Source organism: Pleurodeles waltl, chromosome 5 (assembly GCF_031143425.1).
Source record: "Pleurodeles waltl isolate 20211129_DDA chromosome 5, aPleWal1.hap1.20221129, whole genome shotgun sequence".
In the NCBI taxonomy this organism is placed as follows: Eukaryota; Metazoa; Chordata; class Amphibia; order Caudata; family Salamandridae; genus Pleurodeles; species Pleurodeles waltl.
Genome location: NC_090444.1, coordinates 696,685,200 through 696,711,307, shown reverse-complemented (window position 1 = coordinate 696,711,307; position 26,108 = coordinate 696,685,200). Strand labels below are relative to the sequence as shown.

The window sequence follows — 26,108 nt, the reverse complement described above, 5'->3', positions numbered from 1 at the left end:
AGACATCAGCGAGAAAGAATCAAAAGGTGATGCAAAATTGAAGAGGAAAAGAATACCGAGCAGAGTGGGCATACACAGCCACTAACGATTGGTCAGACGAATTTCTATCTCTCAGTCTCAAAAACGAAGAAGCAGAACGACACTTTGGTACTTGAGAAATGAAAAATTTCATGAACATTACCGGATAAGACATTGATAACTTGATTGACTTTGAAACCGATCTTGAGACAAAGCTGCTAAACCAATAGGAGACTAAGCTGCTAAAGTAAAACTGTGTGATCATTTAACTCGTTCAGCTTTATATATATCAGCAAATTTGATTTGATAAAGTGTCTTCAACTTTCTGATTCTATATAGATCATGACAGGCTACACTACAAAAGGACACAAAATGAAATGTTGTAAATACACGTGTATAGGTTTAATAACTGCATGTGTACTAATAATTATAGCAATAGTTCTTGGAATGCATGGAGAGAATGAAAGAGACGAAATGATGGTTCTACTTCTAAACCTACTACTAAATTACCTTCTCTCCAGAAACTCGAACAAGACAAGAAATATTTACACGACAAGAAAGAATTATCTTCAAACGTCTTCTATCGCTTGCTGAATGAGTATGTTGAGACAATGGATGAGAAAGATTGTTATGTGTGCAGACAAATACCTACCTCAGTAATAGAAGGAGTGACATATCATAGCATGCCTCTCACGTATGGAACTTCATGTAGTTTGCTACTAACCAGGTTTTATGGCCAGGAGTCTATTCAATACTTTTATTCCAATCATGATGTCATGTTTTCATATGTCCCCATAATAGAGTACTTGAGTAAAGTAGCAAGAGATTATTATATAAAAACTGTTAGGGGTTTCTTTGAACCATTATCACCTTTTTCCACAGCTCAAGCTCATAGAACAAAACAAACATGCTTGCTTGCACCTGTAGAGAAAAGCTTTTTAGATCACACTGAAGATAGAAGGAAAGTGGTGAAGGAGAAATTAGAAAGGGAATTACACAAAAGGACATCTGTAGACAACTATGCTTTTGCCGCGATAAAGACACAAGGGAAATTAGCTTTAGATGCAGTACACGTAGGAAAGCTTTGCATATATAGACCTAAATCATATTATGACACAATCTTTGTGGGAACGAGTGAATGTAAACACGCATTTTTGTTTCAAGCTAAATGGACGTTCATGCTAAATGGCCTAGATCCAGCTACTCCAGGAGTATACTATATTTGTGGACTCAATGCCTATTATCGTCTTCCAAAAGGATGGTATGGGAGATGTTATTCGGGAATAGTATTTCCAAAGATTTATCAACTAGACGACTTAAAGAAATTTCCAAAGCTGTCTGAATTACATCGTATTCAGAAGAGGGAGACAGCTTCTGGTGTGGTAGGAGATATATTCGGAGCGTTGATTTCTTTGGTAGGAGTCATATTGAATTCAATTAAAATACGAAAGTTGTCTACTATTGTGGATAACATGCTGACAAAATTTTCAGGAGCCATGATCCTGATTGATGCTGAACTTGCTGCAGAAAGAGCTATGACTCTTCAAAATCGGCTTGCTTTAGACATTCTTTTAGCAAAGAATGGAGGCGTTTGCAAAATGCTTAGTGCGCGTCACTGTTGTTCATATATTCCAGACAACAGTGGGCAAATGAGAAAAATGCTTACAAATTTAACTAACGAGAGTACAGATTTCAAAGAATTGAAAGAACCAGGAGTATGGGAAAAGGTTGGAAAATGATTTGCTTCCGTGGGAAATTGGCTCAGCAACATTTGGAACGGACTATTATTGAAAATAGTAAAAGGAATAGTAATAATATTAATTTGCTTATTAGGTATTTGGGGAATTTGGAAAGCTATTAAAATATTGAAAACAAGAAACAAAAGGAGAAGAGAAGAGAAAGAACAAAATAAAATGATAGAAATATACAGAGAAAAATCAAAGGGACCAAAAAGGAAGAGGGAAAGTGCCAAATTACTAAAATAGAATTTTAATGGAATAAAATTTGTGATGGAAGATTTGATGTGATGACATAATTAGTCATCAGAGGAGGGACTGATGACGCAGAAAAAGAAAGACTAACATTTATTCACATACCATGTAACCAAAATCGTATAAGGTAGTGTGATTTTAGCCAAGAAAAATAGTGTACGTGGGAAAATGTGCCCACAAGGTAGTTCGCCATTATTATAAACAAGCTTAATTAATCATGAAGAATTGACAAATGTAGTAATCCGTCATAATTGCAAATGTATTCTATGATTTTCTTGTTGAAACTGTTTTATGCTTAGCTTAAATTTAGCAGAGGCTTTGGCCTAGTTGCCTGGTCTCAAATGTAACTGTGTGGTTTTCACTTGTATTAACAAAGACATATTATTTTACTTTAAGATTGTATTTTTCCAGTAGAGATGACTAATACACTTATCTCAAGGTTTCGTGCTAGGCTAGTTTCATCCTCTTTGAAGCAAGGTCAGCTTCTGCAGGTGCAGACAATGAAAGCTCTGATATAGAATTAATTGGCAAACGTTGTTGCAACTTGTGTTCCAAGGCTCCAAGGACACCTTATGCATAAATGAGTACTAGGAGAAAGACACTATTCATTGGTCAAAAGGAAGCCACCCTATGAACCCTCCAATGGAAGACCCTGAAGAATTTGGAATGTTTCTTACTTAAACTCACCGGACAAAGAGAAGTCAGCCATTTTCTACAATGCCATTTTGAAGCCCAATTCAAGACGCCATTTTGGAACGAACCCTTTGAGCCTTTTCTCTGTCGCAGAGAAAGAGACAATTAAAGAATTCTCACCCTAGAGACTTTAACTTTAATTTTACCCCGTCCTGCCCATGCAGTAACTTTTGCCCCATTCTCCTTGCTGCCGCAAGGAAAACTTGCTTTAACTTTGCCCCTTTGAAATCTGCCCCATGCTGATTGAACCGGTACCTGAAGGACGAAGACTTTTCCTAAATGCTGATTGTATTTGGTAAATATGAAAGGATAATTGTATTATGCATTGTGTTTTCCTTCCTAGGTACCAACTGCTTATTTTGATAGGGCCCAAGCTAGAAGTTTTCTAAATTTGTGTTGACTAAAGTCGTTTTGCATGAAGCCCCACATGCCAATGCTAATTAGAGGTTAGTTGAGGTATTCACTTGATGCACCATGCTAAATTGAAATCTTGTTATGCTGACCGATGTATGCAATTAGTCAAATTCAGTTGCTTATATTAGTGATTTGCATTGCTATAACCGAGTGCATTATAATCCAGATTTTGTGAAGATTGCGTTTCTTCCATCGCTATGGACAGCTAGTAATGTTCGTATATGTATACCATTTGATTTTGAGACTCACTTATATTGTGCTAGCTCTGTTAATATAGGGAAATAAATTCATTAACTTTCAATAAACTGGTGTGGTTATTCATGACTGAAAGGCCATGGTGCGTCAAAATACTGATTGTTATTGATTCCTAATGTGTCATTTGATCTATTAATTAAGTATTGGGTATTGATTATAATGGTTATTGATTATTAATTTGAGAGATCAGACTATTTTTGGATGAGGGGAACCCAACTCGGTTCAAAGGTTCACCGACCTCCGGCGTGTCCAAGTACAAGTAATTTGTAAAGACTGGACGCATTATCACAGGCTAGTAGCAAAAATTTTAACTGACACAGCTATCATCTGAACCCAGGTGTCTATGGATGTATTATTGTAGATGAAAGCATTTCCACTGAAAAAGATGTGCATGAATGTTTTCTTGCAAGTTTACTGTTGCAGAAACTCTTTTTCCTAAATCATAGAGTTCTGAAGATTGTCTTGCAACTTTACTAAACTGGGTGTGCAGTAACATTATCTTGCAAGTTTACATTTTTCTGATAACTGGATATTTTACAGATCTTTTGCTAACACAAACAGGAATAATCATCTTGAAACACTTTATGATTTTAATTCTTGCATCCAATCATCATTCAATTTTTTAGTCTCTATCTTTCAGAAATAACTGAAACTGATAGGCTTCCCTGAGGGATGGCTGACTTCGGGCTCAAATACTTCGGGTGCTTACATCCTGAAAATGTAATTCTGAGCTTTCTTGTTATTTTACCTTCCCTGTCTTGGGTGAATGGCCTACCAACACACGTGGGTTACAATCTTAACTAGGAGAAATGTTGTAAAGTACAAGAGCTGTATATTTTCTATTATCTGTTAAATTTCACTTTATATGTGGCTTCATGTTGTGCCAGTGTCCTGTTTTTGAAAGTAACTTCCTCAAATCTATGTAGCATTATGGATAATCAAGAATTTAAGAATCTTGGATACATTTTAAAAATGCTTTTAAAAATGCCTAGCTTTCATTAACCCTCAACTTCTAATCATTAGATTACTCACTATCAATTGATGCATGATAGCTATCCATTGAAAAAACAATGTAAATGAGGGCACAATTATTGGCCCTAAATATACTAAACACTACTAAATATTACATACAGCATACATGCTTTGATTGGTAAATTCTGATGGACATAATAGTATTGTCAGGATTCTGGGTATTCCGTCACCCGGGCACTAGGTGGCACTCATGTAAGCCCTCTGAGGTCCTGCCTTTAGACCTGCTCATGGCAGTATGCTCTCCAGCACACAGCACACCTTGTTCCACATTATGTTCCAGTCCTGATTGTTATCTTATCGTCCTAGTGCATTGTGGGACCCACAGTCCTTTCTTTCCTCAAGCCTGACCTAGCTCTTGTCCAGGAGATGGTGTTCTGTCCAGCATTTATATTACTGGCTGCTATAGTTATTCTGATACGTTCAGTCTTGCTTCTTTCACTCGTCACACTCCCCCCCATTCTCCGTACCATTTATGGTTTTCCTGTTCCCCTCCTTGTACCCACTGGCTTCCATAATCACCCCTGCTTCCAGTTCCTATGTAGCTCTCCTTTCATTGGTAGCGTTCTGATCCTGTGCACCTCTATCATAGCTCCACCTGGCTCACGTTTGGCATCTGTGCTTCTTCCTCTGTGCCTCCAACTACTTAATAATTATTTCCTTCAGACCCACCGATTTTATCTTGCTGCTTTGAATCCAGAATTGTTCCTGGCTCCGGTGTACTTTGGTTTTCCTTTACTTTCTTGTCCCCTGTTCCCTGCCTTGTTTCTGTGCTTTCCTTTGTTCTGTTCCCACATCTCTGTCCCTCCTTACCTGTGGTTCTTGTTCTGTATGTTCACTTCCTGCCCTACTTTGTTGGTGTGCAGCTTCTGAGTCATGCATCCTTGTCTTTTCCCCTGTGTTCCTTTTTTTCAGTTCTGTTGCTGTTCTTTTTATGTCTGCACAGTCTCACCCTCCCCCTAGTTGGTGTGCGGAATTTGAGTCTTGGGTTCCTGCTTATTACTATGTGTTCTTTGTGCGTCTGTCCTCAGTCTGTAGCATAATTCTCTTGGTTTTCAGTATTCCTATTTCCACAGACCTTGAGGTTCTCCCTCTCCTTGTTTTTTTAATCTAGTCCTGCTTTTCCCTGAGCTCAGTTCCTGTTTCAGTGCTCTTTGCTCTACTATCGTCGGTCCTCTTTGTGTTTGTGTTGGTCTTTATTATTGTTACAGAGGGTACCAGGGAGAGTCTGAGGCTTTGTTTCTCTTGCACATAGACCCGCCCAGCACTCAGGAATAGCTTCTGGATGTATTCTGAGGGTCTGTGAGAGTAGCTGCTCATTACCTTGTGTATGATCTTTTCCTCTCACAGAGAGATAACTTCCAATGGAGCTGTCACACTATCATTTAAGATGTTTTGTTTATTGTGCTTCTGTTTGTACTGTACTGTCATCTTGCCTTCACATTGTTCATTGTTGTTTAGATACCTTATCAGAGCATTTATTAAATTCCATGGTGGCCCCAATTACAACCTGTTCTAGTCTGTCGCAATTTGCGAGTTGCAGTCCCGTACTTACCTACATCTGGCCCTAAGTCTCTTTTTGGGCCACAGACACACAGCTCCTTCCTCTTACTATAGTTATTTGCATTTAGAAAGCCCATTTTGGGTACTTTCCACTTAGAAGCAGTCTAACGGGTAAATAGTCATACACTTTCTTCATGAATATATTCACATAATCTGATTAAATCCTTCAGATCATTGATCCTCTTCCATGTGAAAAAGGCGTCAAAGCGATTCAGAAAGTTCATGTATGTATTTGATTTTCACATTATTTAAGATTCTGAATTTCTGAAAGTCATTGTAAGCAAATGCAAAATGTAAGTATTGTGACAGTAGTTGTGGAATATTCAGCCTTCAAAATAAAGCATTTAAATATTTATTAGGGGAACAAAATCTAAAAGCTGTTTACAATTTCTGCCTTAAAATATATTAATATTAATGCTGTGGTCTTTTTTTCGCGAAGGGCACACCCTTCAAATGATTGTTGTATTGCCAGAACGCTGCATGAATTTGAAAGTGAAGAAATTATAAGAACAGGCTTTAATTTATCACATCTGTCTCACTCTTTTAAAATGTCAAATTCTCACTGGGAATAATGGGCCTGATTACAACTTTGGAGGAGGTGTTAATCCGTCCCAAAAGTGACGGTAAAGTGACGGATATACCACCAGCCGTATTACGAGTCCATTATATCCTATGGAACTCGTAATACGGCTGGTGGTATATCCGTCACTTTTGAGACAGATTAACACCTCCTCCAAAGTTGTAATCAGGCCCAATGTATCGTATTGTCCTGTTCTGACGCTCGCTCAAATCATTGTGGAAATATACACTTTTGATAGACAGTCCCACTGTACTAGGACATGTATGTGCTAATTACAGAAGGGTCTATGCAGAAAACCATATGTGACATAATTTATAAGAAGAACCCGCTTCACCCTTGCTCTCGCCAAATGGCAGAGGCCACACGTCCAGTGATTTGATCTGCAGAGAATCAGACATCTGGGTGGATGACTCTTCCATTTGTGGCTCTGTTACTTCCTTTTCCACCCAATGCCTGTGGCTCCCCTCTTGTTGGGCAGGAATTCGGGATAACAAGAAAGGAATTGGTGGAGGGGGTAATACAGCAAAAGACCTAGGACAGAAACAGACATGGAGGATATAGTTATTATGAAAATCAAATGCAAGCTTAAAATAGGGGTGTAGAGTTTGAGAAAAGGATTTGGAGACATGATCTGAACAAACTATGGTTGGGAAACATTCGCAATAAACTAGTGCGCTATTTCACCACTCTCTTACAATGGAAAGTGGGCAAAATGATAATATAACCCTGAACAGCAATGTGCTAACAAATAATAGTATGCCTGTGAAGCCATGCTTGGTGAAGTATGATAATTGATTGATTTATTGTTGTATATGGTGATTGACATTGTCTTATCACTGAATAAGATACACTGACTGGCAAGGTTGTAAGGGCTATATCTGATTTTGATACAGAAATTGGGGAGGTCATGGTACGGGTATACCAAGGTCCAAACAGATATCAAGTTAGTGACTTATGGAAGAAAAACAATAGGTGTAATTGGTTACTTTGAGGCAGAAATCGGTCTTTTTGAAAATTTCAACCCAATATATATGTTGCCAAAGAAGGAGGATGTTTGCTGGTATGCCCCCAGCAACATGGATTATGAATAACCTTGGATCTCAACCACCACGATCAGGTTGTAAAAATGGGAGACAGTTAGATATCATGCACATATAATGACTGCAAGAGAAACATCTGCAGGCACTTAAAAAGGGGCTGGTATCATTAGAGGGGTTCAAGTATAGAATCATACTGTGTGAAGAGGCTGTAAAAAGGTGCATAAGGTGAGACTGATACCATTGCCATCGAGTGCAGAACTGAAGTGGGAGATAAACAGGTTGTGTAGGGAAGGAATAATCAGCCATTCGAGGCCTCTAGGAGGTTGGTATTGGTTATATTGGTGCAAAAGGCAGAAAGTAAAATCACAATGTTTGTCAAACTAAATTACCTAATTTAGAGCATCATGTTGGTCACACATTCCTTTCTGAATATCACCAAGGTGCTTGGGACCTTTAAGGGTGGAACAGTGTACCTCTTCTCAGAATTCCATTAGATTATGCTGTAGGAGAGCTCTAGACTATTATTTCACTTGAATGGAGATACAGATTTTGCTGCATAACGTTTGGATTGGTGTCTGCTCAAGCTGTATTCCAGAGAGGACAATGCAAAGGTTGCTGGGAAAGTGAATAAAATTACCAATTTCCAGGATAACATCTTAGTTTATGAAAGGTTTAGGATGAGCATAACCATACTTTAAAGAAAGTTCTTGAGATTTTAAAGAAAAGTGATTTCACTATTAAAGGAAAAAAGTCTAGTTTGCAACGAATGGAGTAGGCTATCTGGGCATCCACATTGACCAGGAAAGAGTAAGGCCTAATGAGAGCCTTGCAGGAGCAGTGAGCAAAGCCTCTAGCCCTCCCTTTTTAACAAGGAGCAACTTTGCCCATTCTTAGGTCTAGCAGAGTTCTCTCCATAGTTAATAGTCAGTTTCTCAGAAATCACCAGCAATGTGCAGCAACAAGAAGGATGAAATGTATAATTGGTGCCAAAGAGGTGAGGAAAACTCTGTGAATTTGAAAAAAAGAAATATGTAATACACCATACTTGAAACCATTTAATACAAATGTCATACAATTATAGCAACTAATGCTAGTAGCTATGGAATCAGTGCTGTACTGATGCAAGTAAAGGATGGAAAGGAAGTGACATAGTGTATACATTGAAAGCTGAAACTCACTGCTCACTTGTGGAAAAAGAGACACTGGCCTGTTGGTGAGCTGTGACTTATTACAGGTCATATGAATGGGGCAGAGAGTTTACTGTTAGAGCAGGCCATATACTTATTGTTGACTTGTTTACCACAAAGGGAATAAAAAAGGCATCACCCTGCATGACAAAATTGCCTTTTCAAGTGCAAAAGGTTGTGCTCAGGGTGGAACATGTTCCCAGAGTAAGAAATATCAAAGCAGATTGCTTGTTACAATTTCCTCTGGGTCTCGAGGAATAGGGGGATGGAGAGAAGAAGTGATCCTTAAGGGTATTTATTGTGAAGAGTGGGTTAAGGAGATTGAGAATGATGAAGTACTGAAGAGAGCAGGTATCTGTGTTCAGACACAGTAACCAAGGAAGAATGTGCTGGGTGAGGAGGAGAAGTCATATTCGAGTGTAAACATATAATTGTCCTGGCAAGATGTATTTCTAAATGGAGGGAATTGTTGGGAGTTCCTAAAGCTTTTAGGAACAGAGTGATGGCAAACTCTTATGAAGGGCATGTAGGCATCAGTGCAATGAAGAGGAGACTAGGGGGGTTATTACAACTTTGGAGGAGGTGTTAATCCGTCCCAAAAGTGACAGTAAAGTGACGGATATACCACCAGCCATATTACGAGTTCCATAGGATATAATGGACTCGTAATACGGCTGGTGGTATATCCGTCACTTTACCGTCACTTTACCGTCACTTTTGGGACGGATTAACACCTCCTCCAAAGTTGTAATAACCCCATAAGTGTTGACCTTTGCTGGCAGGGCTAGACAAAGATGTGAAAAACATGGAAAGCCCCTGCATGGACTGTGCTTGGGAACTCAGGTCACAGAAAACAATGACTAATTGATAACAGAAGATAGATGATTCCAGAGATCATTGGGAGAAATATTGCACTTGACAGTTTTGCATAAGTTCAATACACAAGGTTTGTGCAATGGGTTATCTAAACGTCAAGTTTGTTAGACAGGTTAAAGTGAGAACTGTTATTGAATTATTGGAAGAATGTGAACCAAATTAATTAATTCTGGAAAACAATGTGCATCTGGTGTTGGTGGTGATGAAAGGATTCTTGTGAAAGTTGGGCATAAGATGGGAGGATGTCAGTGTATTATTGTCAAGCCAACAGTCTGGTGGAAAGGTGAAAAAGGGTTTTAAGGTAAGGGTTGCAGATAACATTGGGCTATGGAGGAAGAGTAGCATCATGCACTCAAGAAATTGGTGTTGGTGTATAATACCATGCCTAATGTGGTTTCAGAAGAAACTCTGTGTAAGCTGATGCAGGGAAGGAACTTTTGTTCTGAACTAAGACAAAGGGGGTTATTACAACTTTGGAGGAGGTGGTAATCCGTCCCAAATGTGACGGATATACCACCAGCCGTATTACGAGTTCCATAGGATATAATGGACTCGTAATACGGCTGGTGGTATATCCGTCACTTTACCGTCACTTTTGGGACGGATTAACACCTCCTCCAAAGTTGTAATAACCCCCAAAGTTGGATGTTTTAGAATGACGCATGGGAACGCTCAGGTGTGAAAGTTTGGCTTTACAGTTGGCCATTGGGTGCAAGTTAAATGTCATGATTCTCTAAGCTGTCCTCAATGTAGTCCATAAATAAGGCCATTTGCAGTGAATAGTTTTGAATTATACTCCTTCCCTTGTTATCCCTTGCTAGAATTCTTCTTCCTAATCACTGAATTGACATACATTCAAACAAGGGTATTTATGTTGCATAGGTCTAGGGTTCTCTTAATCCCTTCTTTTCATTTGCTAATGTAAATCTTTGTCCATTCAATAATTTGATGGATGGAGATTTGTGACACAGTGTGCCAACTAAGTTAGCAGTCAGTATTCTAGTGTAGCCTTCTAGTCTACTGGGCTGGTCCTCCTAAGAGAGACATGTATCCTGAATGTGAAATAAATTATGGTATAATTTAAGATGGAGTTAGTTCATCTTTCCACCAGTCTCACAGCCTCGCAATGTTTATTCCAAATGTCAATGTTAGCAAACCGCAGGACAAAAAGGTGCAGTGCCTAATGTCCACACTGGAGGGGCAGAAACAAATCAGATATCCTCTATCACTCATGTTAGTTTAGATGGTTAAAATGACTTAATGGACCTGCCAGGTGGAATATTACTACCAAGGCCTTCATCAGGGCCGGGCATTCAATTTAAACTTTCAAATGGCAAAGTGCTGCTAACAATAAGTCTCAGACTGCCTACTCCTCCCATCAATGTTCTTCATTCAGATTTGCTGTCTATCTCCAAAACTTATTATGACCTGCAGGGACATCCAGCAAGGGCTTACTTTGTTCAACAGTCCATGGTGAGGGTACAGGAATTGTCATCCAAGCCCACCCTGATGGTTACTGAGTGCTGGGAGGATTCTCGTTCTTAGACGGTCGTGGCTCGTGGATTCATGGAGGGAGATAGCAAAGGTGACCCTCTGGAGAGGATGGCAGAAACAGACATTGTGCATGTCGCACTATCCTCCAGGTGGTGAATTCACCAACTGCAACAAGGTTCATGGCTAGGTATCTGGGACACTAGGACCCAGATTATCAAAAGTGTCACCTAACGCAGTGCAGCAACAAAAGTTGCTGCGCTGTTTTGCATGACAAGGAGAGAGCAGGAAGCTCCATATCTGCCGAGCAAACTGAACACACCTTCGCACAACAGTACAAGGATGTCTTTGTGAGTCTAGCATTGGTTTTGTACTGGAAAGGTACTCTCCTAGTATACAACACTATGCTTAGACTTACTTTGAAACTTGTCCCTCTTCAGATGTGTGCTGTACAGTGCAGCACAAATGCACAGTGGGAAAAATTAGGAGATATAAAAGTATTTTTCCTTTTTAACTCCTGCTTTAAAGTGGCATTATTTTTTGCTGCAAAGCCCTGTCTACTATGTTACTATTAGTAGATGTGGTTTTGCTTCAAAACCCATGGGTGGTTGCAAGAGAACGCCCCCTTGACAAACAGTAAGGCAAAGCAGCACTGCTTTGTGTTACTTTGAGGGACCTTTCCTAGGCAAACCAAGCTTTGAACTGGAAAGTAAATAAAAAATATTTTGCACAGGTTTGTGTCACTTTTGTGATACAAACATAGTGCAAAATTCTTGTTAATTTGGGTCCTTATGGCAAAGGTGCCTGGCACACTACGAGGGCATGTGATGAATATATCTTTCTCCTGTGGAAGTGTTGTTAGGAAATACCTCTGGGTCCTCATCCTTTCATCAGGGATATGCTGAGTTCTCCCCTTCACATTGTCACACATCACATTTTACATCTAAACAGGACAGCTGTATTTACCTCAACAAGGCAATTTAATAATAGACATCTACCTTTCATACTGGTAATTAAGAGAGCCCTGAACTATTCTCTACAACAGAAAGAGTTAAAAATTGGCTCTTGATAAAGGTGTTGTTGAAGATGCAAAAAATGTCAAAAAGAATTGTTGATGTCGGCAAAATACCCAGAAGCAGTTTGTGCAAACACTGGATCTGGTGTTGGAAAAGAACTGGCAGATTTCTCCCTTGGTGGTTTGCAGTAAACTATTCCATCTGGTTGTGTTGAATTTGAGTAATATTGCTCAGAACTTTGGACATTTCTTGTGATGTAGTGACAGATACCGATGAACATTCATTTTCCACCCTCCCCAAGTATGGGGTAGTTTCATCAATGATGGTCAAATTTTAAAGAGGCACATCCTGACTGGCAGTGAGAGGGGTTCGGGAACTGCTCAGGACTCCTCATGGTCTACTGTGTAGGACTGGCCACATTGTGTAACTTGACATTGTCTATTGAAACAAAGCCGTTTTCTTTGGAACCAGGCAGCGGTGGTAGGATGACAGTTCTGGTACAGTGTATTTCAAGAACTGGAACCGGTGCTCGATATGCAGGGCCAAATTCCATTTTCACAGCAATCTTTTAACAAACTAGATCCCCAATTTTTGGAATCCAGTTGGTAGACCTTGTTGGTGAATCCCTCATTCCCAAGATGGTAGCACATGCAGATGAGTTGTCATCACTGAACTTTTGTAATTTCTGCAAGACAGTGACAAGTTCATTTATGTCAAAAGATGTGTCTGCTGTCACTGTGCCAGGGCAATCAAGATCTGGGACATACATAGGTATGCCAAACAGAACCTCGTATGGGGTGCGCCCTCCCCAGGACCTTCTGAGCACATTATTAAGTGCTTTCTCTACTCCATACGGGTTGTTAAGCTAACTATGACCTGAACCTAATACTGTAGCTGTTGAGTGTATTGCTTTAAGTCTTGCTTCTTCCGCTCCACAACAGTTTCACTCAGGATTATGGAGACCAGAAATGTAGTTGGACCCCCATTGTCGCCATGTTGTCCCTCAATGCCCTGAAGGCAAACCTTGTCTTGGAATGAGTAATCACAGCCACAGAAGGTGCGATGAGGGTCAGACTTACTACTAAAGGGGATGGGATTGGTGATGAGTAAGGGAGGTTTAAAGAGGGTCAGGTAGGTGTTTAGGGAGACTTTGCCCACCCACACAAGTGTATGCCACTTTACTCAGGGTAGAAAAATGTAACTTACACTTTCATATTAAGTTTAAACTCGGCGTTGTGAATACCGAAAGAAGTAAACTTATTTAAAGTGTAAATTTACTCAAACGGGTAAGTTACCTTGGTGAATCAGGCCCAAAGAATTTGTCCATGCCCAGTGGTTCCTAAGGACCATGCTGCCAGTCTCAGATATGAGGAACACTTAACTTCCTACAAAGATATGTAATGACCTGTCTCACCCGTCTCACACTGGACAGCAATAGTGCCACTTGCCTGCCTCTCAATGAATAAAAGTGACATCTAGGAGTCGAGATTTAGAACATTGCATTAATGGCATTGGTAGAGGTCAAATTTTACTAATACCTTAGTGGCATAGAAGTTAGCATATGGTGACTTACACGTTTCATTTAAAAGCCTAACTAAGACATTAACATGAGGTGTAAAATTGTGCACGTTTGAATTATTATGAGATATTATAATTATGAACATTGTGACCTCCATTCATTTTTGACCTAGCGTTTGCCATGAAAGATGTTATGCATTTATATTTTTGTGAATTACTGATATGAATTAATAGTACATTATTTGTGTTAACACAATTAAAATAGGTATTCAGGCTTTCTTAACTGGACTAGGCCTGAAAATTCATTTTGCAGCAGTAGTGGAAAAGTGCTAATTCATTCTGTTTCCTTTGATCTGAATTATTTCCTATGTTGCTGTTTCTGAACCCAAGGCGGCAAGAAGACTTCCGCGTGCGCTCCAGCAGCTTCGAAAACTTTGATCTAGTATAATTATAATTCAAGGAAGTGGCATGTCAAATTGGTCAGTTTGCCCTTTCCTCCACATCTTTGCCAGCAATTTACTGTTCAACATCTGTCACATTCATTCAATAGGACAGATGTGTACCACCAACAAAGTGCTATGTTGGCACTCCCTTCCCACCAGTGCTCCTTGCTGACATGTGTGCTAGATAGTAAGTGCCAAATGTATGAAATTTCAATTTTGTGAATGGAAAATAATTTTGTGAACCGCCTGTATGCTAATAGGCTGCTTCAAAAAATTCTGAATTGTAGTGGGTCACAATCTCACCTACTTCATCAATATTAATGTGGTAAGTTTAAAACTGCAACTCATTGACATTGGTGGCCATCGCAGGGAAGGTGGACTGCTGTGGTCAGCAGACTACCATGTCTGTGACTGCCTTTGTAAAATATTTTGAATGCAACCCTTCTTCATGAAAAGAAGTGAAGTGACTTTAAAAAAGGTGTAAACTTTTTGAAATGTTGGTTGAGAGTAGACAGTGGCCCCATGGCCATCTGTTCCTTCCCTACCACATTTATTTTACATTCACCAAGGGGAAGAGGTGTCAAGGGGGCCCTTACCTTTTGCACTTGGGTTATCACATCCTTTGAGGTGTTGGTAACTCATCAATGTTTTGCAACTGGATTTTGGTTGCAAATCATTGATACATAAAATACTGATTCAATATTTGGAAGTGACACTTACAACACCTGCCTTCCAGATTCTGAATCGGTCTCCATTCGGAATCTGATTATAGAAGTCAGAAAAACTGTGATTAGTACATTGCAAAAGGCATTTTTGTGGTTGCAAACTCCAAATCAGAACATTTGTGACTGCAAAAATACTTTACACATCTTGCCTTAGACTCCGTCCCATTCCACCCCAGAGAATACGTGTTCCAGCTGAGCCTCCTACGTCTAGCTGAGGCGTTTCTCTGGTCTACCTGTAAGGTCCAGAAGCATATATGTCACACAATAAATAAATATCCATCATCCATCTTTTGTAAGGGGCGATTTTCAAACTAGGTTAAATTCCTGGCAGCTAAAAGATTAACTGTTAGGTGTAAAGTCAAGTGACATACCTGATGATCATGATATTTCTCCATCACGGGCATGCTGCATTCCCTTCTAAGGGTCTCAAATTGCTTGAGGCCTACCTCACAAAATAGGTAACTGAAAGGGAGCATACGGTGGTGGAAGAAAGAAGCATGAGGTGAAATCAAAACTAGACAGCCTTGGAATTTGGCAATCCTGGCATATGGCACAATTGACTGTGGGCTCCTGAGAAAACCTTTGGGATCCTCATCTTGTATAAACTAAGCCTTGGCTGGCTGGTGGAGTGTGAAGGTCAGAGATCACAATGTAGTGTGTGGCACAACAGGAATGTGGTTGCTCTCTACTCTACTGAAATTTCACCTAACCCATCTGACTTTTGCACCCGCTCACTGCGAACCCGCCCTCCGTCCTGCCCCTTGCTGAAACGTGTGGTGCATGACGTGGCTGGTGCCACTTTTGGGTTCACCAGCATCCTCTGAAGTGACTTGTCGCCTTCCTCTTAAGCAATCTTGGGGTTACGACGACACAGTGGTGTGCGAATTTCCTGTCAATGCGACACGCGCGGGGTGGAGGTGCTGCAGTTCGGGGAGCTCTCTGGGAATCACTCCTTGCTCTTGAGGGTATGTAATTTCTGCACCTCCCAACTTCCATTATGCCCTTTTGCTTCACTGACACTTTCTAACTACAGGCTTTGTTGCTGCCTGCGTCCAATTTATCTCAAATTGAATGGTGCCTCTGATTGGGCTCCGGCAAGAAAGGAAGTTGCTCACGCGAGCTCGTGTTTGTAAGAGTTTTTTTGAGCAGCGGTTTTGAAAGGGACATGTTCTACTTCCGCTTTGTGAAGGCTCATGTGGATTCTTGGTGTGGGGGAGATTAGCATAGATTCCATTACAGTCTATCTTTATCTCGCGAATGGATTTGTCTGTTAGCTCCAACATGTGTGAGATTGTAATGGTCACTGCGCGGCCCTGATGCGACAGAATGGAGACAAGAGTGAGGGTGTGTAACGAAGATCTGCTAAGCTAGTCAATCACCAGCTCATCTACGTCAGTAGAAACGAATGTAAACATACGACTGCCCGGCTGCACAACTGAAAAGACGTGTAAGTACAAGCGGGAGCAATGTCATAGTGTTTTCTGACAGGGAAAGGAAGGAGGAGGGAGGGAGAAAAACGATGCAGAAAGGAGATGAAAGAATGAAAGTGAAGGAACGAAACGGACTATTGGTGAGAGAATAGGCAACGTGATAAAAAAAGAATGGGAAGGAAGAAAAAACGAAAGACAAAGACGGGAAGAACTAAAGTAAGAGAAAGAAGCGAAGTGAAAAATAACGATTACAACAAAACAGAAAATGGAGAAGCGAGAAAAAAGATAAAGGAAGAAAATGGAAAAGTGGAAAATGAGGGGATCTTGTAAAATAATGACATCTGGGCGTGTTCAATACAAGTAAAGAGTTTTTCTCGATAGATAATGATTTGAATGAGCAAGGCTGGGTGTTATCATAGGCTCACAGGGCCTGGTTCTGAGTGCTGTTTTGCTGGAGGTATGCCTTTTGTTAATGTTCACAGATCTATCCCCTAGAGAACAAAAGGAGGTTCCGAGAGCATATCACAGTAATTCCAGACGTTCTTTGCCCTGTTCAGTAAGATTTGCAGTTCACCTGATACGATTTTGCCCTGGAAATCTTAGAGAGACTGTAGCGCAAAAGGTATTCACTAATTAACTAAAGTGCATCCTAAAGGTGCAACTGGAATCTCAAAAATGCTTCAGGCATCTTCAGGTTTGCTCCAGTGCAAATTGTTTTTTTTTATTAGGTCTTGCACTTTTGATTTTATTACACTTTTTCTATACTATACTATACTTACTTACATGTGCTTCCAGTCAGCTCTCTTCATCGATCGAAATGTCAGTGTATCATTCATATTTTTGTTCTGCCCACCACAGCATGCAGCATTGAACACATGGGCAGCCCACTTCAGCCACTGGCTTAGGTCTCTGTGAGTGTCTGCATCCTGCTCCTGCATACTGTGCACTTACACACAAAAAGTAGTTTGCTTGTAAAGTTTCACAAAAAATATTCTCAAACATTGTCTAAGTCAAAAGGTGGCTGCCAATGCTAGACCTATTGACTTTACCAATGTTTGTTTAGTTAGTTATGACGTTTGTTTCACACACAAAAATGCCGAGGGGGCAATCACAGTGCTTTAAATATAATGCACTCTATTATAAGCATAAAGTGTGAAAAAACAAATGATTCATAAAGAGGGTCAGTGTGTAGTGAGTTACATAAGTAGAAATGGACTATATGCAGTATAAACAATGGGTTAGTGTTGAAAAAGGAGTATATGCACAATATAAAATGAGGTACAGCAAAAGTAGTAAAAACATAATGAGGGGCAGTAAGAGGGTATATATAGATTTAAAGAGACTGAGCAAAAAGAAGCAGTTTTCATCTCGAGGTTCTGTGCAGAAGAAGAAGAGATGTGGTCAGAGAAAGTGTGTAAGAGAAAAAGAAGATGGAGAGGTGGAGGTGAAAAAGAGGAGTTAGAGTTTGGAGAAATGAAGAAATGTTGTTGGGATGTACCCCTTCCCTGAGGGACCTATTGCATGTGAAACTGGAATTCTGACTTTTTGTTTGGCCCTAATGACACGTTTATCCAGTGTGTATGCAGAGACCTAGGTCCAATACTTAATTCGTGAAGGAATACGTGTCAGGCCCAACGTTTTGCTCAGAAGCTCCCCAGCTGTGCTATCTAATGTTGGGGGTACATTAGGATACTTAGGATACTTAATTTTTTTCTCACTGTTTTTCCGTACTCTACTTCCTCCTTTCTCCCCTTTTGTGTTTTCTCTCTCTTGCTGTGGGTCATAATCTGGTCAGGAGAAATAAGTGCCAGTCCCTAAAAATGAGTGTCAGTGGGAACCCTTTGCAACCACTGGCTCACATTAAGCTCTGAGCAGGCCTCTCCCTGATAATGCAAGATCCAGAACCTATTCTGTGACCTAGAGGGGCGCCTCAAGCATGCCCTCTGAGTGGGCACAGGAGTACTGTTCATGACTGGTGTGAGAAAAATTAAGGGATAGTGGCACCTTATGATTTTTTGTGATTTTTTAGTGTGATCAGACCTTTTTCTCTGTGTTAGCGTGAGCTTGGCCTACTGATCCCTCTCATGTAAAGTTCCACTGTTATGTGAACCCAAAGCCTTATGTTGACTTCCCAGTCAAGATTGACTAACACTTTGCACCAGGTTTACATCACTTTTGTGACACAAACCCAGTAGATAGGCCCTCAATATGACGCTGGTGGTCTGAAGTCTGCCAGACCAAAGTGGCAGTCTGATCACCGATGGGCCGGCGGCGAAGACCGCCACTTTATGAGTGTGGCAGGTTGGCCTCTGCCAACCTGCCACATCCCGGTTTATACTGCTAGGACAGTTGGACAGCCGGGCCGGAGATTAGCATCTCCAACCCGGCAGTCCATTGAAGACCGCCAGCAGTATAATGAGTTGGCTTTCCACCAGGGTTCAGCAGCAGTAGCATCGCATCGAAGTAGAAATGGCCTACATGTAGTATAAACAATGGGTTAGTGTTGAAAAAGGAGTATATGCACAATATAAAATGAGGTACAGCAAAAATAGTAAGAATGGGACTTTGTCACTTTTTTGACGAAATCTATGAATTTGCACTTTTTCACTATTTGGATCAAAAAAGTTTATCTTTCCATCCAATAAGTCAAAATGTCCCATTCTGACATGGGAAGCGGCACACATGTCAACTTAGACAAAAGTTGAATTGTTTTCTAAGTCCCATCTCAGAATGAGATGGGACTTAGAAAACAATTCAGCTTTTGAATAAAGTCAAAAGTGCTTCCAAGTCCCTTGTCAGGATGGGAATTTGCCACTTCTTTGAAGAAGAAAATTAAATTTAGATGTTTTCACTTTTTGGACGATAAAAGTTGACATTTTTTCTAAGTCCCCATTCAAAATGGGACTTTGTGACTTTTTTGAAGAAAAAAATTTAATTTGGATTTTTTCACTTTTTGGATGAAAAACGTAGAATTTTTTTCCAAGTGCCTACTCAGAATGGGACTTTGTCACTTTTTTGAAGAAAAAAATTGACATTTGATTTTTTCACTTTTGGGACTAAAAAAGGTGAAATTTGGATTTTTTCACTTTTTGGATGAAAAAAGTTGATTTTTTTTCTGAGTGCCCCCTCAGATTGGGACTTTTTCACTTTTTACCCCCTGAGCCCCACCTTCCATACCAGCACCCACCCCCTTCCACAGCAGCACCCCCTCCCCGCATCCACGCACACACACTCACACCCACATGCACCCTGTATACACTCCTTCACCTAATCCTACATACATGCATTCACTCACACGCATCTATACTCGCATTCACTCACATGCATCCATACTCACATTCAGACATGCATTCACACAAACTTTCCAACATACACTCACATCAATAAACATACACTCATTTAAACACCCATTTACACAAGCATACACACACAAATTCCAACACGCACTCACTTCAACAATCATACACTCATTCAAACCTCCATTCACACAGGCATACACACACGCATTCAAACACGCATTCAAACACCCATTCAAACAGGCATTCATACGCGCATGCACACATGCATACACACACGCATACACACAATCACACACGCAGACAACACCCATTCACACACACACAGCATCCCTCACCCTCCCATCCCCCCTCCCCCTGTCAGACAATCGACTTACCTTTTCCAATGAGGAGGTTGTCCGGCAGAGAACAGGATTAGGCGCTTCCACCGCCGGCAGCGCCCCACCATCAGGACACCGCCAGGCCGTATTACAGGTCGTAATACAGCTGGTGGAGTCCTTTTGGCGGGCGTGGCCGGTGGTGGAACTGCCTGTGTGCTTCTGACTTCCAGCACGACTACTGGAGGATTTCCACCCAAATTGTGGCAGAAATCCTTCAGTGCTCGTAATATGGTGGTCTGAAGACCGCCAGCACTGGCGGTCTTCTGGCACCCGTGGCTTCTGCGGGCTTCTGAAAAAACTGCCGAAGTCATAATGAGGGCCATAGTGTTGTGTTGGTATTTACCTTCTAGTGCATTCGGAGGTTGGTCAAAGTATCACAAAGTAGAGTCATGGTTGCCGTCCTTTGTGCTACTTTGCAGTGTTCCATGGATGGTACATGGGTGTCCCCATGCAGCCACCTATGGGTATTAATGCAAATTCCTCTCTACTAGCTGTTGTCAACAGGGATTTGTGCATACCTTTATGCCTCCTCAAGGCAGACATAACAGAGAAGAAATGTTTTAATTTTTCCATACTTCTAAAGTGGAAAAAAGTCTTAAATCATACAGGACCCTTTCAATACAAAATCAATGCTTAACAGAACACAGGTGAAAGATGGAACATGGCAGCCTAAAGAAAGCCAGAGCTTTAGGAGAGAAAAATAGTACCATATCTTAGTAGATATAGCACTGTCTTTCTCTCTCCCTTTGCCACAGTGCAACAACTTTGGTTGCTGCGCTGCATTGCATGAAAAGTTAGTACATTTGGCCCTCTGTGTTCATGTGCCTGTCTTTGCTGAGAATGTGTCGTATGTGTTTGCAGTTGGACTCTGGCTGTGATTTGACTCTGAGTATTGGGACCAGCGCGATCCATTTAAGATGCCCCTGAATTTAGCACTGTGTTAAAAACAAGGATGAGCCCAAGGAGTCAACCAAGAACCTTGGGCAACAACTATATAGAAACAACAATGGTTCCTGTTGAAGCACAAGAAGTAATTACTTCTTAAATATTTAATATTAACTTTAAGAAATTATTAAGCAAGAAAAATTGTGGAAAATGGTCACTTTGAAAATATAATCACAGTTAATTAACTTGCTACATCATGCTGGCCAACGTAAATATGATTAGTACAAAAATATTTAAAGGCGATTAGGGATAAATGCAGTCAAGGGCTTGGTGCTGAAAGATGACTTTCATGTGAAATTTGTGATATTTATTAGTGTGAAAAACGGGAGAAGAAAACATACGACTTGTAATTATTATGGTTCTTGTAAATTCGCAAAACATGTTTTGGATTACAGACAATGAATAAATCATTTGCAGGGCACATGTGGAGTGATTTTCACAATGTTTCAACCATGAAGGATAGGTAGCCATCTTCAGGTCAGTGAATAGTGGAGAAAGAGGATAGTCAAGATGTCCAGGGGTCCCCAACTGCTGAGAAGTTAAGGAAGAAGTAGTCAAGTATCGAATCAGATTAATTTAACTAACATAGTAAAATTACCAGCAATCCCAGTTCGCAGAATGAGGAAGACCATGTACTGATGCACAACTGCAGATTGTGATAGATGACTAATGCCAAATGGGCATGAGACTGTTCCTCTGCTGTCCCGGTGGATAAAGTTTCATGAAGCCTGTACAAGCTGTGTGCAATTTGCAGGTCCTCAGCTCCACAAAGAGCTCTGGCACATTGTGAGGCAGGCGGGTGCACAGGCTGTTATGGCTCCTCCAATGAATAATCAAAAATTGTCTGCTCGTTGATAGTCAGTTGAGGCTGTGTTGCACGGAAACAGTGGCTTTTTATAGATAACAGTCTTCCATCACTGAGCGACCAAATTATGTGGAAAGAAAAGACAAATTACGCGGTGTAATGCAGCACATTTTTTGATAATTTTACTTCATTTTTTGTCATTTTTACCCATGTAAACACCGTCTTAACTAAGGCTCACCTAATAAGTGATATGGGGCAATTAGGGAGAACTAACTGATCACATCCCTATTCAGCGGCAGTACGCCAAGGCTGTGTCCTGGCACCAACACTATTCACTTTATATATAAATGAGGTGGTTGAAGCTGTCTCCCTTTACCAGAATGATATTCCCTCCTTAAATGCTCAAACAATTCCAATACTACTTTTTGCTGATGACTCCCTCCTTATTTCCAATACTCCGATGGAGCTACAGACGCTTGTTAATAAGTTCACAGCGTTTTGTGCAGATCGTGGGCTGGAACTGAATGTCAGCAAAACTAAATTGATGGTGTTGAGTCCGGGGCCAGCCACAAGGTGCACAATCTCTGTATATGGGGGTCCTTTGGATAAAGTCAGTTCGAAAGATTATCTAGGTGTTAAGATCTCTAATAATTTCAACTGGGATGACCAGATTAGTAAGAGCGTGTCTCTTCTCCAACATAGGTCAGGTGCCATCTTGCACTTATATAGAAGTACTGACACAAGAACCGTCTCTCCTGCTCTAAAGATTTACTTGGTAAAAGCACAAAATGCTTCTGCGTATGGCGAAGAGGTGTGGGTTTTTTTCAAAACTCACAAATTGTCTATGAGTGAAAATTGCTTCTCTAGAACACCTCTTGCGTGTCCGGGCAGTACTCCTATGGTTCTTATCTTTCTGGATCTTGGCCTCAATCAAATATCAGATATGTTAGCCCTAAGAATGTTGCTTTTTTGGGTAAGGATTTGGTCTACTCCGGAGCTTAATATTTATAGGGAATCACTTCTTGATCTTTTAAAGCGACCCAATGTAGGCTCTATTCCATGGTTTAATCGTGTATCAATTTGGTTTGGTATTTTGGGTCTTTGGAGTTATTGGGAGAATCCAAAGGTCCTAAGGAAAGCACAGAAGCAATTTCTGAAATTAGCTTATTGGTCTTATGTCAGAAATAATTATTCCATTGGCACAACCCATTGGCGGCTGACCAAACAATTTCTTGATTTTAAATAGTACCCCCAGTACGAGTCCTTTTTAGATGTCATCCTGAATCCTTAGCCAAGAGTTGTATGTCCGCTTCCGTCATGGGTGCTTGCCGTTAATGTCTTTTATAAGTAGTTGGAGGGCGTCATCTCTATCTAGCCTATGCCTCAGTCTGTTGAACACTTTTTGTTTTTTTGCACAGCTTATGTTCCTCCCGGCATAAGTGGATACGTCCAATTTGTCAGATCCTGGGCATTAGACAACATGTTACTGCTCTTAGGATTCTAAAAAGCGATACTTCAACCATCTTGGTTCATGCAGTTAGCAAGTTCCTTGTGGCTGCTTGGCACACACGCATTCATTTTTTGAAAGATTAGTAATATATATCCCTTGTCTGTATGTTTGACTAATGGCGTTAATTATGTATGCTCTGGGGCATTTAACTGTGCAGCAACATATTTTGTTTTTATTAACTTTTGATCCGTTTGAGTTAGAAACACATTTTATAAAATTATGCAGCAGGTGATGAATTTTGTGGCAAAAATGACAAATCATAGCTATACAGAAAATGCTGTGGCTAAAGACAGCATAATGTGCATAATTCCAGTGGCCTTGAGTACACCTTAAGGCTCCCATTGGGAACAGCCATGAAGTCTCCACTTTATAAAACAATTGATGAGATTAATATTTTTTTTAATTATAGCTTCAAAAACACAAAAGTATTTTAAAACTGAGAGCTTCTACTGTTTGAATAACAAAATTGGTCTAACTGCCCTGGCGTAGAATGGCCAACTCTACCGGATTTCTGTGGACAGTTCTCATTTTCATTAGTCTGTCCCCCGCTTTTGGGGACAGAACCCGGTGAACATTCACATTTGATTTTAAATAGAGTGCAGGCTCACCTTTCCACCAAGCCCTTGCCTGTTGTATCACTGCAGGGCTGAGGTTGATTTTTTAACACTTGCTTGATTCCCTTAGATTCCCTCACTGTGCTGCACCGTCACAGCAGGATATAAAGAGGGGTAAATCAGCCTCTTATGAGATGCACAGCTGACACCCAAGCTCAGGAGCCCTATCTTTAGCTTCACCACAGCTTGTGGGAGAGAAGGGAAAAGCTTATGTGGCGACCTGAGACCTCTAACGTCTTCCTTTGGCTAAGCTTTCTGGAATGGAGCAAAAGCCTCAAACTTTAAAGCATTGATCATGTTCATCATTCTAATACATACTCTATCTCATAGGTTTGTGGGATGTGACATTGAAGTACTGCCATGACAGTATGTGCAGTTAAGAGAGTTAGAGTTCCCAGGCATCCCGAATTTGTCAGGATAGTAATCCTTCATGCCATCATGTTTGTTTTCTCTATGTTGGCCAGCGCTGTCAGTTAAATGATTACTTGCAGAATGGTTGATTAAAAATTGTAGTCCTAGCTTTATTTTAATGGAGTGTCCCTGGTAGTAATTATCAAAATCTGGTCACCCAACCTTGAGTTTCTCTGTAAGCACCACACGATTGGCCTAAGAGCTATGGGCTTCTACTGTAAGAGCAACATGATTGGTGCAGTAGCTGAAGGCTTCCAATATCAGAGCAACACGATTGGTCAAACAGTCCTGGGTTTCAAGTGAATGTGGACTACCGAAAGATGTACTTTGTGAAAACTTAAGGGGCTTCCACTAGTTGTTTTCTTACATTTCGAATTTTAGTTTTTCTCACGTCCCTAAAGTAAGGAGTCAACCATTGTCAACATGTACATGTAAAAATGGAGGAAAAAAGGCACATTTTTTAAAATTGGTAATAAAATGTAGGTATAAGTTGTAAATTGTATCTATATAGCATTGAAGCGTTTTGTGGGAGTAGCACACTACTCTGGAAGTCAAGATTAGAGTTTGATAGATCGTAGATCAGTAATAATTGCCTTCTTTTTTTCCTTGTGTATTAGTTGTGTTACGTTTTTGCTCTTGATATCTTGTGTATTTAGTACAGTTTAGATATTGAGCCTGTAGGCCGACCATAACTTTGTAGAAGAAAGGTGTGTTTGGCCTGACACAAAGACAAATAAATATCTATTCCTGGGATAGCTTATGAAAATTCCTGCATCAGTTCCATAAAACGTATTGGGGTAATTTGTCCAGACTCACAAACTGTACACTTTTAAATGCAGAGAGAGGAAGACAACACATTTTCAATTTGAAAACGAATGTACCTGTTGTCTGAGAGACAGAGCCTGGTTGGAAACATTTCTAATGGCAGAAATGTCTATCTTCAGGTTTTACTGACAACACTGGAAGATACATGTATTGTATTGTATTGTATTGTAATCGTATTTATATAGCGCTTACTACCCCTGACGAGGCGTCGAAGCGCTTTTCGATGAGTAGCGCGCTACTCTGGAACCCAACAAGAATTAGTGATGGATTAGTACAGTTAAATAATGAGTACAGTTTTAGTATTATTATGAGTTAATTTGAGCTGCGGATATGAGAGTTTGTTAGTTAGATTGACTGGAGTAATGGAGGGGTGGAGGAGGAAAGAAATCCAGAAGTGTTAATTGGGAGTATATCCTTCATTTACTCAACCCAAAGGCTTGGGATGAGTAAAGGGGGGCGGAGGGGGAAGAGTATGTGGAAGGGTTAGGGAGAGCATAGTAGCAGGGTGAGATAAATGAAGGAGAATTTAGTAGGGTTGTGTGGGAGGTCTCAGTAGTAGAGTGAGGTTTGGTGAGTTAGATGTGGAAGCGGAGGGAAGAGCTTAGGCAGAGATATTTAGGAGATGAAAGTAGTAGAAGGGATTTGGGATGAGTCAGAGTGAGAATGGAGGATAGTTTGATGGAGACATGACATATGATGAGTAGATAAGTGTGATAAGATGAGAGCAGGAATTCATAGATATCTAGTATAACAACCCACCCAGGAGCCATGCAATGATTCACGAACATGCCAAGCACAGAAACAACATATACACATAAATACATATATATACACACACACACACATACACATAAATACACACACATATGCATATACAATACATAATTAGAACCATGGGTAAAAAATACTTAGTCAAACAGGTTTAAAGAGTGTGTGTATTTTATTGTTATGACATAGTAGCAATACATATTTTCTAAAGAAACTATAAATAAATAGAAATATACATATAATCTGAAAAAAATATTTATCAACGTAGGCATATGCAGTTCATAG

At 40.3% G+C, this 26,108-nt stretch overlaps 1 protein-coding gene across 4 annotated transcripts in view; it reads left to right on the top strand.

Moving 5' to 3' along the window:
* Positions 1-15,671: 15,671 nt before the first annotated feature.
* Positions 15,672-26,108, top strand: part of IPCEF1 (interaction protein for cytohesin exchange factors 1) — a 402,674-nt gene continuing 392,237 nt past the window's right edge. For 2 of the 4 annotated variants that reach the window (XM_069234631.1, XM_069234626.1), the window contains exon 1: positions 15,672-15,804. The gene's annotated coding sequence lies outside the window, so the exon portion shown is untranslated. Of the gene's footprint in view, positions 15,805-16,068; positions 16,287-26,108 lie in introns of those variants that run through there. The other 2 variants (XM_069234630.1, XM_069234627.1) reach the window with 1 other exon arrangement.